We start from the raw sequence: 11500 nt of genomic DNA, 5'->3' as shown, positions 1-11500 counted from the left end.
CTGTGCTCTGGTCATTACAGAAACATGGCTCCATGAGTCCATCCTTTTTTTGGAAATTGTATTTTTCATTTGCATTAATAGAGGAGAGTCCTTTGTTTTGTTCTCTGCGCTTTTCTTGGAGCTGTCTGAGGGCAAAGACCATGTCAGTAGTTCCTCTGTTTGCGCCAAAGCCACACTATGATTCTGAGAGGACATTTTCGGCGACACTAGGCATTAGTCCATTAAGGAGAATCCTAGCGAAGATTTTGCCTGCAATGGAGAGCAGCGTGATTCCCCTGTAGTTTGAGCAGTCTGATTTCTCGCCTTTGTTTTTGTACAGGGTGATGATGATGGCATCACGAAGGTCCTGAGGCAGCTTTCCTTGGTCCCAGCAGAGCATGAAAAACTCATGCAGTTTGGTATGCAGAGCTTTGCCGCCAGCCTTCCAGACATCTGCAGGGGTGGTGGGGGGGGGGGGGGGGGGGGAATTCAATCCATACCTGCTGCTTTGCCACTTTTCAGATGTTCAATTGCCTTATATGTCTCTTCCCAGGTAAGGACCTCATCCAGCTCTAGACTCAAGGGTTGTTGAGGGAGCGGGAGCAGGGCGGATTCTTGGACTGAGCGGTTGGCACTGAAAAGAGATTGGAAGTTTTCTGACCATCGGTTGAGGATGGAGATCTTGTCGCTGAGGAGGACTTCACCATCTGAGCTGCACAGGGGGCTTTGGACTTGGGATGAGGGGCCGTACACAGCCTTTAGTGTCTCATAAAAACCCCTGAAGTCGCCAATGTTGGCGCTAAGCTGGGTTCGTTTTGGATCTCCCGGAGTTTGCTCTGAAGGTGGCTGCATGCGAGACGGAAGGCTCGTTTTTTCTCTGGCCAGGAAGGCTTTTCAAGGTGAGCCTGGTGGGCAGATCGCTTCTTTGCCAGCAGCTCCTGGATTTCTTGGTTGTTTTTGTCAAACCAGTCCTTTTTCCTGCAGGAGAAGCCCAGTACCTCTTCAGTGGATTGCAGTATGGCCGTTCAGCTGAACCCAGAGGGTTTCAGGAGACGTGTCCATGAGGCAGTTTGCATCCTCGAGCTTTGCTTGGAGGTTTGCCTGGAAGTTTCCTCTCACTACGTCTGACTGCAAGTTTCCAACATTGAACCTCTTTCTGGATCCACATAATGAATAATGAAAAACAACGGTGCCCCTCCCTCCCTCCCCAAAAAAGTAAGAAAAATTTTAAAAAAAGAAAAGAAAGCCTGCCTGGTAATCATATAACCTCTTGATTAGTTAAATTTCAGATTTACATAATGATCATGAACCTTAAATTAACTAAGGTGAGTTAGAGCAGGAATGGTGGAAGTTGTAGATGAAGTCAGAGCAAAAAAAAAGGTTTCTAAATCTTATCAAATTATTTTACAGGTACACAATCATTTATCCAGATATTCAAATTCCGGAAAGCTCCAAAATCCGGCAAGTGAGGAGAGAATGGTAGCACGAGCCGCGTGGGCGAGAGACTAGTAGTTTAAGTCAGGCAGGCGAGGGTGGGGGAGATGGCAGCGTGACTGGAAGGGGGTGGGGTGCATATGGCAGCACAATTCGGGTGGGCTTAAATCAGGCTTTCTGAAATCCAGAAAAATCCATAATTCAGAACACACTGAATTCCAGATAAAGGATTGTGTACCTGTAGTTGATTCCATAAATTACATTATTTTTTCTAATGGTCTACAATTTAATAATTTTGTTTACCATTTATTCAATCCCACATTATTGTCTAATTTCCACATTACAACTATTCATTTCTTTGCTCTTGCTACACTTAAAAAATTCTGATAAATAGCTAACTTCAAATCAAAAATATCTCCTAATAAAAATATTTTGGGATCTTTCAAAACTTGCATCTTCATAACTTGTCCCAAAATTTTCTAACTTTTTCATATTGCCAAACTGCATGGGGAAAAATTCCTTCTTTTTTTACATCTAACAAGTTGAATTAATTCCATGTAATTTACGTGGAGTTAGTATAATTGATGTCAAAAATTAAATTATACCATTTGATATCTAACATTAATTGTATTAGTTATACTTTCACAACATAATATTGACCATACTTCTTGAATTTGTATATTTAAATCTCCCATCTCAATTTAGATTTAAATAAATCCTTTTTCTGCATCATCTCTTGCAATTTTATATACATATTAGGAATAAATCTTTTGATAAATGCATCAGTTGTTAAATATTCAAATTGAATTAGTTCAGGTAATCTTTCTTTTTAAATATAATTTAAGCTGATAATAAGAGAAAATGGTATTATTTGGTATATTATACTTATCTTTCAATTGGTCAAAAGTCAGTAAAACAGAACACAAAAAACAATCCTTTATCCTTTTTATTCCACAATTGTACCAAATGTCAACATAAACATTATTATCCATAAAAGGAATTAAGGGATTTTGCTTTAATAACATTCTACCCAACTGATCATTCTTCATTCCTCTTTCTACATGGATTCCATTCCATACTTTAAGTCTGTTTCAAAATTGGTGCATCTATTTGCCCTCTCAACAATCCTTCATGTCACTTAGACAAAATAAGCTCAGAATGAGCTTCACCTACTTTCCTCGTTTCAATTTATACCCACACTGTCTTTTCATCAGTCTGGTAGCAAGAGGACAAAAATCTAAGTTGAGCTGCTTTATCGTAATTTTTAAAATTAGGCATTTATAATCCCCCTGGTCATATTTCCATGGTAATTTTTCCAATGCCATCCTAGACATTTTCACTCACCAAATAAATCTTACACTTTTATTTAAATCTTGAAAAACACTGTTGGTACAAAAATTGGTAATGATTGAAATCGGTATTGTATGCTAGGTATTGCATCCTTCCTATAAAGGAATTAGCAAATCCTTCCATCTGATTAAATCTTCTTTAATTTTCTTCAATAAAGGTATTGTAACAGCTGCTACACACACAGAAACACACCACTGAACTCGATGGGGGGTTTCAGTTGAACTGTTTATTTGAATTTTGCGCTTGCCCCTTTAAGGCCAATGGGACTTCTGCCCCACGCCAAGTGACTTGATATTTGTACCACTTTTGCATCAAATGTTGCTGGCTGTCGTGTTATACAGAATATATGTGAGATCAACAAGGAACATTTCTTACCAGATAGGAACACTGATATACCTGATCTCCCTGAGGAGCCTGATCAGGATGCACAATAACACAGTCACCAGGTGACCTGTGAAGCAATGATGTCCCTTCTGTGAGCAGTTCAAGTTGGTAATAACACCTTTTGGTAAATGTCCACTGTCCTTGTCAGAGAATTGTAGTGAACAGGAGACTAAATGAAAACAAAAAGATTGAATTCAACTGCGTGCAACTATTTCCAACTGTATAAATCAACCAATCCCCAATAACCATGTGCAAAAATCAGGTGGCTCCAGCAGTTGGAGGAAGGGGAAGGAAGGAGGTGGTGGAAATGCCCCATCTTGAGTGCAGCATGAAGTCATTGTGTTGCGGTGCGGAGAATGATCTTGGCCATGGGGAGCAGGAGGGTAGTGCTGTCGGAAGGGAGTTTGTCCCAGGGCAGTGGGAGCCTGGGCTGTCGTGCGGAAGATGCCTTGAGAGTCATCACCGCCCGCAGGGGTGAGGCCTGGTTCTGCATTTCTCGTGGGGTCTTGAAACATCTCTCCTCACCGCTCACCTCTACCAGCCTCCCGTGCTGCCATCTCCGCCTCCTCAGCTGCTCCTCACGGGCCGTCTGCACCCCCCCCTCCACAGTCCACACATGTTTCCTTTATCTCCTGGGTCACCGCCTGTGCTTTGGTCGGTCTCTGAGGGGAGAGGACAGGACTTGGGGATGTCATGGATGGGGCAGGGACACGGTGATGTCATGGACATGGCAGGGACATGGGGATGTCATGGATGGGGCAGGGACACGGGGGAATCATGGATGTGGCAGAGACACAGGAATGTCATGGACAGGGAAGGGACAAGGGAACGTCATGGATGGGGCGGGGACAAGGAGTCCATGGATGGGGCAGGGACAAGGAGTCCACGGATGGGGTGGGGACAAGGGGTCATCATGAATGGGACAGAGATAAGTGGACGTCATGGATGGGGCAGGGACAAAGGACATCATGGACGGGGTGGGGTTGTGGGGATGTGATGGACGGGGCAGGGACAAGGAGACGTCATAGATGGGGTGGGGAATGGGGTCGTCATGGACGGGGCTGGGACATGAGTAAGTGATGGACAGGGCGGGGACAAGGGGTCCTCATGGACGTGGTGGGGACACAGGGATGTCATGGCTGGGGCAGGGACACGGGGACGTCATGGACGCGGCAGGGACGTGGGGTCATCATGGATGAGGTGGGGACAACAGACGTGATGGACAGGGCGGGGACGTCGTGGACGTGGTGGGAATACAGGGACATGATGGATGGGGCGGGGACATGGGACGTGATGGACGGGTGGGCATACGAGGACGTCGTGGATGGGGTGGAGACTTAGGGACATCATGGACAGGGTGGGGACAAAGTGTCTTCATGGACGGGGCAGGGACAGGGGGAATGTCATGCATGGGGCGGGTAAAGGACATCATGGAGATGGTGGAGAAAAGGGAGATGTCATGGATGGGAGAGGACAACGGACATGATAGACGGGGCAGGGGATGTCATGAATAGGGTGGGGACAAGGGGTCATCATGGATGGGGCCCAGACATGGGGAAGTGATGGACAGGGCGTGGACAAGGGGTCTTCATGGACGTGGTGAGGACACGGGATGTCATGGATGGGGCAGGGACACGGGGACATCGTGGATGAGGTGGGGACAACAGATGTGATGGACAGGGCGTTGACACTGGGACATCGTGGAACAGGGACGTGAGGGATGGGGCGGGGGCACGGGACGCGATGGACAGGCGGGCATACGAGGACGTCATGGACGGGGCAGGGACAGGGGGACGTCATGGACAGGGTGGGGACAAAGTGTCTTCATAGACGGGTTGGGGACACGTGAACGTCATGGACAGGGCGGGGACGTCATGGATGGGGCGGGGTAACGGAGACATCATGGACGGGGCGGGGACAAGGGGACGTCAAGGAGGGGAGGGAACACGGGGTCGTCTTGGGCGGGCAGAGACAAGGGGCTGTCATGGACGCGGAAAGGTCATGGTGACGTCATGGACGCGTAGGAACAAGGGGACGTCATGTACGAGGGTTCTCACCTGTGGTTCCCACCACCACCTGCTGACCGCCAGCGGTATGTACAGTGCAGGGGGAGGATTCATCTGGGCCAGTTGGGATCACGTGTTAAGGCCGCAATGTTGGGACTATTCAACGCTATTTGTGTGAGGAAGGTCTCGTCTGTAAGTTGGTTTCTTTTGTGAAGTTGCGTCTCTATTTCACCCATTGATCTGCATCAGCGATCGGAGCAGCTGGTATTAGTTGCAGCTGATCATCTGTGTGGTTTTGACGGGAATTGAGGTGTCTGAGCCAGATGGTCCCCATTGGAGCAGCTTCATGGGTTTCTGTCCCCGTTCCCAACACCGGGAAATGGCCGGGGGCTCAGGACAGGGGTTTACAGGGAACCCGGCCCCTCTACTCTCCCCTCCATGCTACATCATGTTCACTGTGTAAGGTGTGTGGGTTTGGACAGGATCTCACTAAGAATGGGGACAAGGATCACTGCCAGGAGTTGTCCACATGTCACCCCATGGACAAAGGAGATTTTTGCAGGTCAGTTGAAAATGGGCTCCGGAAGAGAAAAGGGGAGGCTGCATTTGTGGACTACAATTCTTTATTGTTCTGCAGCTTGAGAGCTGATAAGGAGCTCGTTATTGGTGAAGTTCTGAGAGAATGTTCCGGAATACCTGTTTCCACTTAAAGGGAGCAGTCCCATCGAATGTTCCAGAAACTATAATTTCTGTGAATTTGTAAGCAACAATTTGCTCCTTTATAGTACCTTAGCATCTGGTGGCTGTTTTCATGCTGTGACTTGAGGTTAGTGTGCTTTAATTAGGCAGCATGTTTGGATACTCAGTCAATTGAAATTAACTCGTTTTATTTGGGAATTGGCCCGTGAGCTGCTTGACTCCATCTATTATTAGTGGGAAGGATTGGGCTGCGAGTCTGGTTGAATTCAGTCTATTGAGGAGTGGGGAATTGGCCAGCATGTCAGGGAATTCAGTCTATTGGGGGTGGGGAATTGGACAGAGAGTCAGGGGATTCAGTCTTTTGGGGGGTGGAGAATTGGACAGTGAGTCAGGGGATTCAGTCTATTGGAGGGGGGGGTGGGGAATTGGACAGTGAGTCAGGGGATTCAGACTATTGGGGGTGGGGAATTAGACAGTGAGTCAGGGGATTCAGTCCATTGGGGATGGGGAATTGGACAGTGAGTCAAGACTCAGTCTATTGGGGGATGTAGAGCTCGTTGAAAGAATCAAAGACTTGTTGATCCAAACCAAGACTTTTATTAGCAAAAGACAGGAGCTCTTCACAGGTGGCTGACCAGTCTGGAATGATCCGACCTGGCTAGGGACACATCCCTTTAAGGCCCAGACAATAGGCGTGGCTAAGCTCTCAGCCAATCGTTGTAAGCACAGTGACGATACTGTAACTATATACACTATATACATTGGTGATAGATCTGTACTATCACAGGGGAATTGGACTGAGTGGGGATGACTGGCCAGCGACATCATAATGATTAAGATTAAGGCAGTTATTAAAGAGGAGAAGGTACAGATTCGGGTCCGGAGAATTTTGACGAGGCAGCCTGGACAATCCAGAGAAAATATGTGACGATGGTACAGACACAGAGATAAGATTAAGTGCAGTGCTGACTAACTAGGCTCAGAAAAAAGTGCAAGAAAGGAAGGACCAGTCCATGCTAGCAGGAAAAATCACCGTGGGATCTCAACCCCATTGCTGGCTTACTGGTCAGTGTTTTTTGAGGGATGGGGTTTGGAACAGACTGGTGATAATTGAATTGCCCAATCTCCACGATGTCCTTGTGGTTTTTCCTGCTTTATATCTGCTGCTTTCCCTGCATTCGCAGCTTCATCTTTTGGTTCCTCTTCAGTTTCTCCTGTGTGACTGACTTAGCCGTCTATGTGGATGGCAACTCTTTTATTGGTGATGATGGTCAGTGATGCTTTGTCTGTGCTATTGTTTCTGATTCTGAATGCCCTGAAAGTGCTTTTTTTTCTTCATCGCTCAAAAAGTGGAACTTTTTCACTCATCCTTGCGTGTATTTTAAGTGCAGGATATTCTGTTGGCATTTATACTGATTCTCCTATTAATTAACGCCCCTTTTGTCAAAATCTTTTAAAAGCTCTGCAGCTCATAATTCAGATATTGGATTCCAGAAGTTATGGGGGTAATTTATGCCTCACAATCTTACTTTATAATTTAACTCATTGTAATTAAATTGTCTGACTTGTATCTTTCCCACATTCTTTATTTTATTTACTTTTTTCTTTCAACACCAGTCGTATATCGCATCTGGTTCGGTCAGGGGTTTGAGCTTTTCTCCTACTATTCATTCTTTTGTGTTATTGGAGTTTTTTCCTACAAAGGTATAAACTATTTAGAATATGAATTATGGATATGATTTACAATTTATGTATGTTACTGTTAAACAGAATGTCCTATATAGTTTGTGCAACTGTCCATATCATGTTGAATTATACCTTTTTTGTTTGGATGCTTTTTATTAAAATAATTTAAAAAGAAAAACGGCTGCTCCCTGCCAAACTGGTTAAGAATAGGTACATGTACACACAATGCCCCCTTACAAAACCATTAAAAGTTTGTTTATGCAGCTGTATTGGTTTTGGAGCAACCACAGGTCCACCTTCAACAAAACTGTCACATGACAGTGGAACAGACAGTGGTTGAGGCATTTTAAAAGACATTCAGGCAGCAACATGCTGTTGGGTCTGGAGATAATGTCGCCCAGAAGGTGCTTCAAAAGACCAGAATGAGGCCAAAATCTTCCGATCCCTGCCATTTTTATTCAATATCCACCAAGGTACAGGTCACACAAGGTCCATCCGTACCAACCAGCCAAGCAAGTACAAAGAGCAAGTGACCCGGGAGATCCGAGGAAGTTTAAATGAAAAATCTGATGATCAGGTGCAGCGGGCCAACCAAGGTTATACAAACACACAGAGAGCTGGAGGGGCAGGGGCACACCCTAACTAGTAAGAGGTCCCAGGTGAATACAGGTGGGAGGGGAGAAAAGAAAGGACAGGGGAGATGGCTGAGGGTTTCCCTCTGACTGGAGAAAGCAGGGGGTGGGGCTCTGCAGGATAGGAATGAGGGAAGGAGTTAAGAGGATTGGGAATTAAATATCTTAGGATATCAGGTAATAAGGAAAGACATGCAGAACGTTAAGGGAGGTTGAGCAGCACTCTTAGTTAAGGATGAGATCAGGGCTGTAGTGAGAGATGATGTAAGATCTGAGGAGCAAAATGTTGAGTCTGTTAGGGTAGAGATTAGGAACAGTGAAGGGCACTGAAAGAAATAACAGAAGTTACAGTCGAGGCTTTGGTGATAATATTCCAAAAATCTCGAATCTGGGAAGGTCCCAGTGGATTGGAAGATGGCGAATGTAGCACCACTGTTCAAAAAAGGATGTAGGCAAAAGGCAGGGAATTCTAGGCCAGTTCGTTCAACATCTGTAGTTGGAGAAAATGCTGAAGAAATCTCGAGAGGAATGGATCCATCAGGCAGAAGCAGCATGGACTCAGCAAAGGCAGGTCCTGTTTAACGAATTTACTGGAGTTCTTTGAGAATCTAATGAGCGCGGTGGATACAGGGGAGTAGATGGATGTTGATAACCTGGGTTTTCAGAAGGTGTTCGATAAAGTGCTGCATAAAAGCCTTGCACAGAAGATAATGATGCACAGAGTTGGGAGAGATGTATCAGTGTGGATTGAGGATTGGTTAACCAATAGAAAGCAGAGAGTTGGGGTGCAGGGGTGTTCCTCTAGTTGGCAATCGGTGGTGAGCGGAGTGCTGCAGAGGTCTGTCTGGGTCCGCATCTGTTCACATGAACCATCTGGAAGTGGCAACAGTGTAGTGTGTCTAAGTTTGTTGATGACACTAAATTGAGTGGAGAAGCAAATCAAGGAGAGGATACAGAGCATCTGCAGAGAGAGTAAAATGAGGGGGCAAGGGTCCGGCAGACGTTATCTCCAGCAGACAATGTTTCCAAATATGAGGTTCTCCTCTTTGGAAGGAAGAATGGAAGATTAGAGTATTATTTACCGGTAAATAGTAAGCGATTGCAATATGTCGACGTGTAGAGGGCTTAGGAGATCTTGTGCATGAATCACAAAAGGCTGATTTGCAGGTGCAGCAGGATATCGCAAAGGCACATGGGATGTTGGCCTTCATTGCTGGAGGGATTGAATTTACTAACAGAGAGGTTCTGTTGCAACTGTTCAGGGTACTGGTGAGACTGTATCTGGAGCACTGATTGCAGTTCTGGTCTCCTTCCTTGAGGAAGGATATCCTGGCTTTGAGGCAATGCAGAGGAGTTTCACCACATTGATTCTAGGGGTGAAGGGTTTGGCCACTGAGGAGAGAGTGAATCGTTTGCTTGTACTTGCTATAATTTAGAAGAATGAGAGGGGATCTCACAGAAACATAAAATTATGAAAGGCAGAGATAAGAATGAGATCCGCAAGTTGTTTCCATTGGTGGGGGAGTCCAGAACTAGGGGACATTGCCTCAAGATTCAGGTATAAGGGTATTAAAGGTTACGGAGAGAAGGCGGGGACGGGGTACTGAACTTTAAGATCAGCCATGATCTTGTTGAATGGCGGAGCAGGCTCGAAGGGTCGAATAACCTACTCCTGCTACTATCTTCTATGTTTTTATGTTTCTATGTTAGTAGATTTAGGACAGAGATGAGAAGGAACTACTTTTCCCAGAGGGTGGAGAACCTGTCAAATTTGCTGCCCATTGAAGCAGTGGAGGTGACCCCAGTAAATATGTTTTGGACAAGGTTGGATAGATTTCTGCATAGTAAGGGAATTGAGGGATGTGGGGAAAAGGCAGGAAGGTGGAGATGAGCTTATTATCAGGTCAGCAATGGTTGGCACAGCAGGCTCGACAGGCCGGGAGGCCTACTGCTCCTATTTCTTGTGTTAACGGATATTGGAAATCAATGTTCATGCTGTCGGTTGGAGAGTGTGGAGATGGAATACAAGATGTTGTCCCTCCAATTTGCAGGTTGCATCGACGACTGGAGTCCAGATTGTTGTCCCAATGGGGATTTTCTTTGCAGGTCCACCTCTCTGTGTTTGTATAATCCCCAGTCGGCCTGCTGCATCTGTACATCAGAGTTTTCATCTAGACTGCATCAGATCTCCTGGATCACTTCCCCTTTGTACTTGCTGCACTAGCTGGTTCCGGATGGACCCTATCTGACCAGTACCTTGATGGACATTGAATAAAAATGGCTGGGACCTGAAGATTTTGACTTTGTTCATGACTTCCAAAGCACCTTCTGGGTGATGTTATCTCCAGATGCAGCAGTATATAGCTGCCTGAAGGTCCTTTAAAATGCCTCGACCTGTGCCAATGTAATGCTATAATTTTGTGACCTGTGGACCACTCACACCAGTATCCCTTTATTATTCCTAATCTCTGCCCAGTTCGATCCAACATTCTGCTCCTCAGAAACTACATCATCTCTCACTGTCCCCCTGATCTCATCCTGAATCAACAGTGCTACCCCACCTCCCTTATCTTCCTGCTTCTCCTTCCAAATTCCCTGATACTCCTGGGTATTTAATTCCCAATCATCTCTAATCTGCAACCACATTTGTGAAATAGCCACTAAATCGCACCCCTGTGGACGGATTTGTGCCAAAGTTTATTCACTTTGTTTGCAATGCTCTGAGCATTCAAATAAAGTGCCCTCACACTTGGCAACTTTAAAATCAAGTTTGAATGTGGCCTTTTTAGTCTGTGGACCAAATTTGTCCCCTAGTAGATCAGAGAGGTCGCCTTTGTGTGGAGCCTCATGAGATGGGTGAGATCTTGAACAGTTTTTTTTCCATTAGCATTTACTCAGGAAACTGACATGGTGTATAAGGAAGGAATGGAAAACAACAGCAGTGGCATGGAACATAGAGATTAAAGAGGAGGAGGTGCATGCTGTCTTACAGCAAAAAAAGGAGAAAAATTGCACCACCCCCCACCCCCCGTGCCTGACATGATATTCCCTCGGACCTTGGGGGACCCGAGTGTAGAAATTGAAGGGGGCTTGGCAGAAATATTTAAAACAACCTTATCCATGGGTGAGGTGCCAGAAGTTCATGTTGTTCCATTGTTTTAAAAAAGCTCCAAAAGTAAACCACTAAATTACAGGCCAGTGGGCCTGATGTCAGTAGTAGGTAAATTATTGCTGGATATTCTGAGAGGTATTTGGAGAGCCAACAGCTGATTCAGGATAATCAGCATGGTTTCGTGCATGGTAGCTCATTTTTAACAATTTTTTTTCGAG

General features: G+C 45.6%; 1 pseudogene; it reads left to right on the top strand.

The window, feature by feature from the left end:
* Positions 1-5088: 5088 nt before the first annotated feature.
* The window catches only part of LOC138761560 (zinc finger protein 721-like), a 69631-nt pseudogene continuing 63219 nt past the window's right edge, over positions 5089-11500 (top strand).

This window comes from Narcine bancroftii, chromosome 4 (assembly GCF_036971445.1).
Source record: "Narcine bancroftii isolate sNarBan1 chromosome 4, sNarBan1.hap1, whole genome shotgun sequence".
Classification (NCBI taxonomy): domain Eukaryota; kingdom Metazoa; phylum Chordata; class Chondrichthyes; order Torpediniformes; family Narcinidae; genus Narcine; species Narcine bancroftii.
The sequence above is the reverse complement of the archived record's forward strand: the minus strand, read 5'-3'. Positions and strand labels throughout refer to the sequence as shown.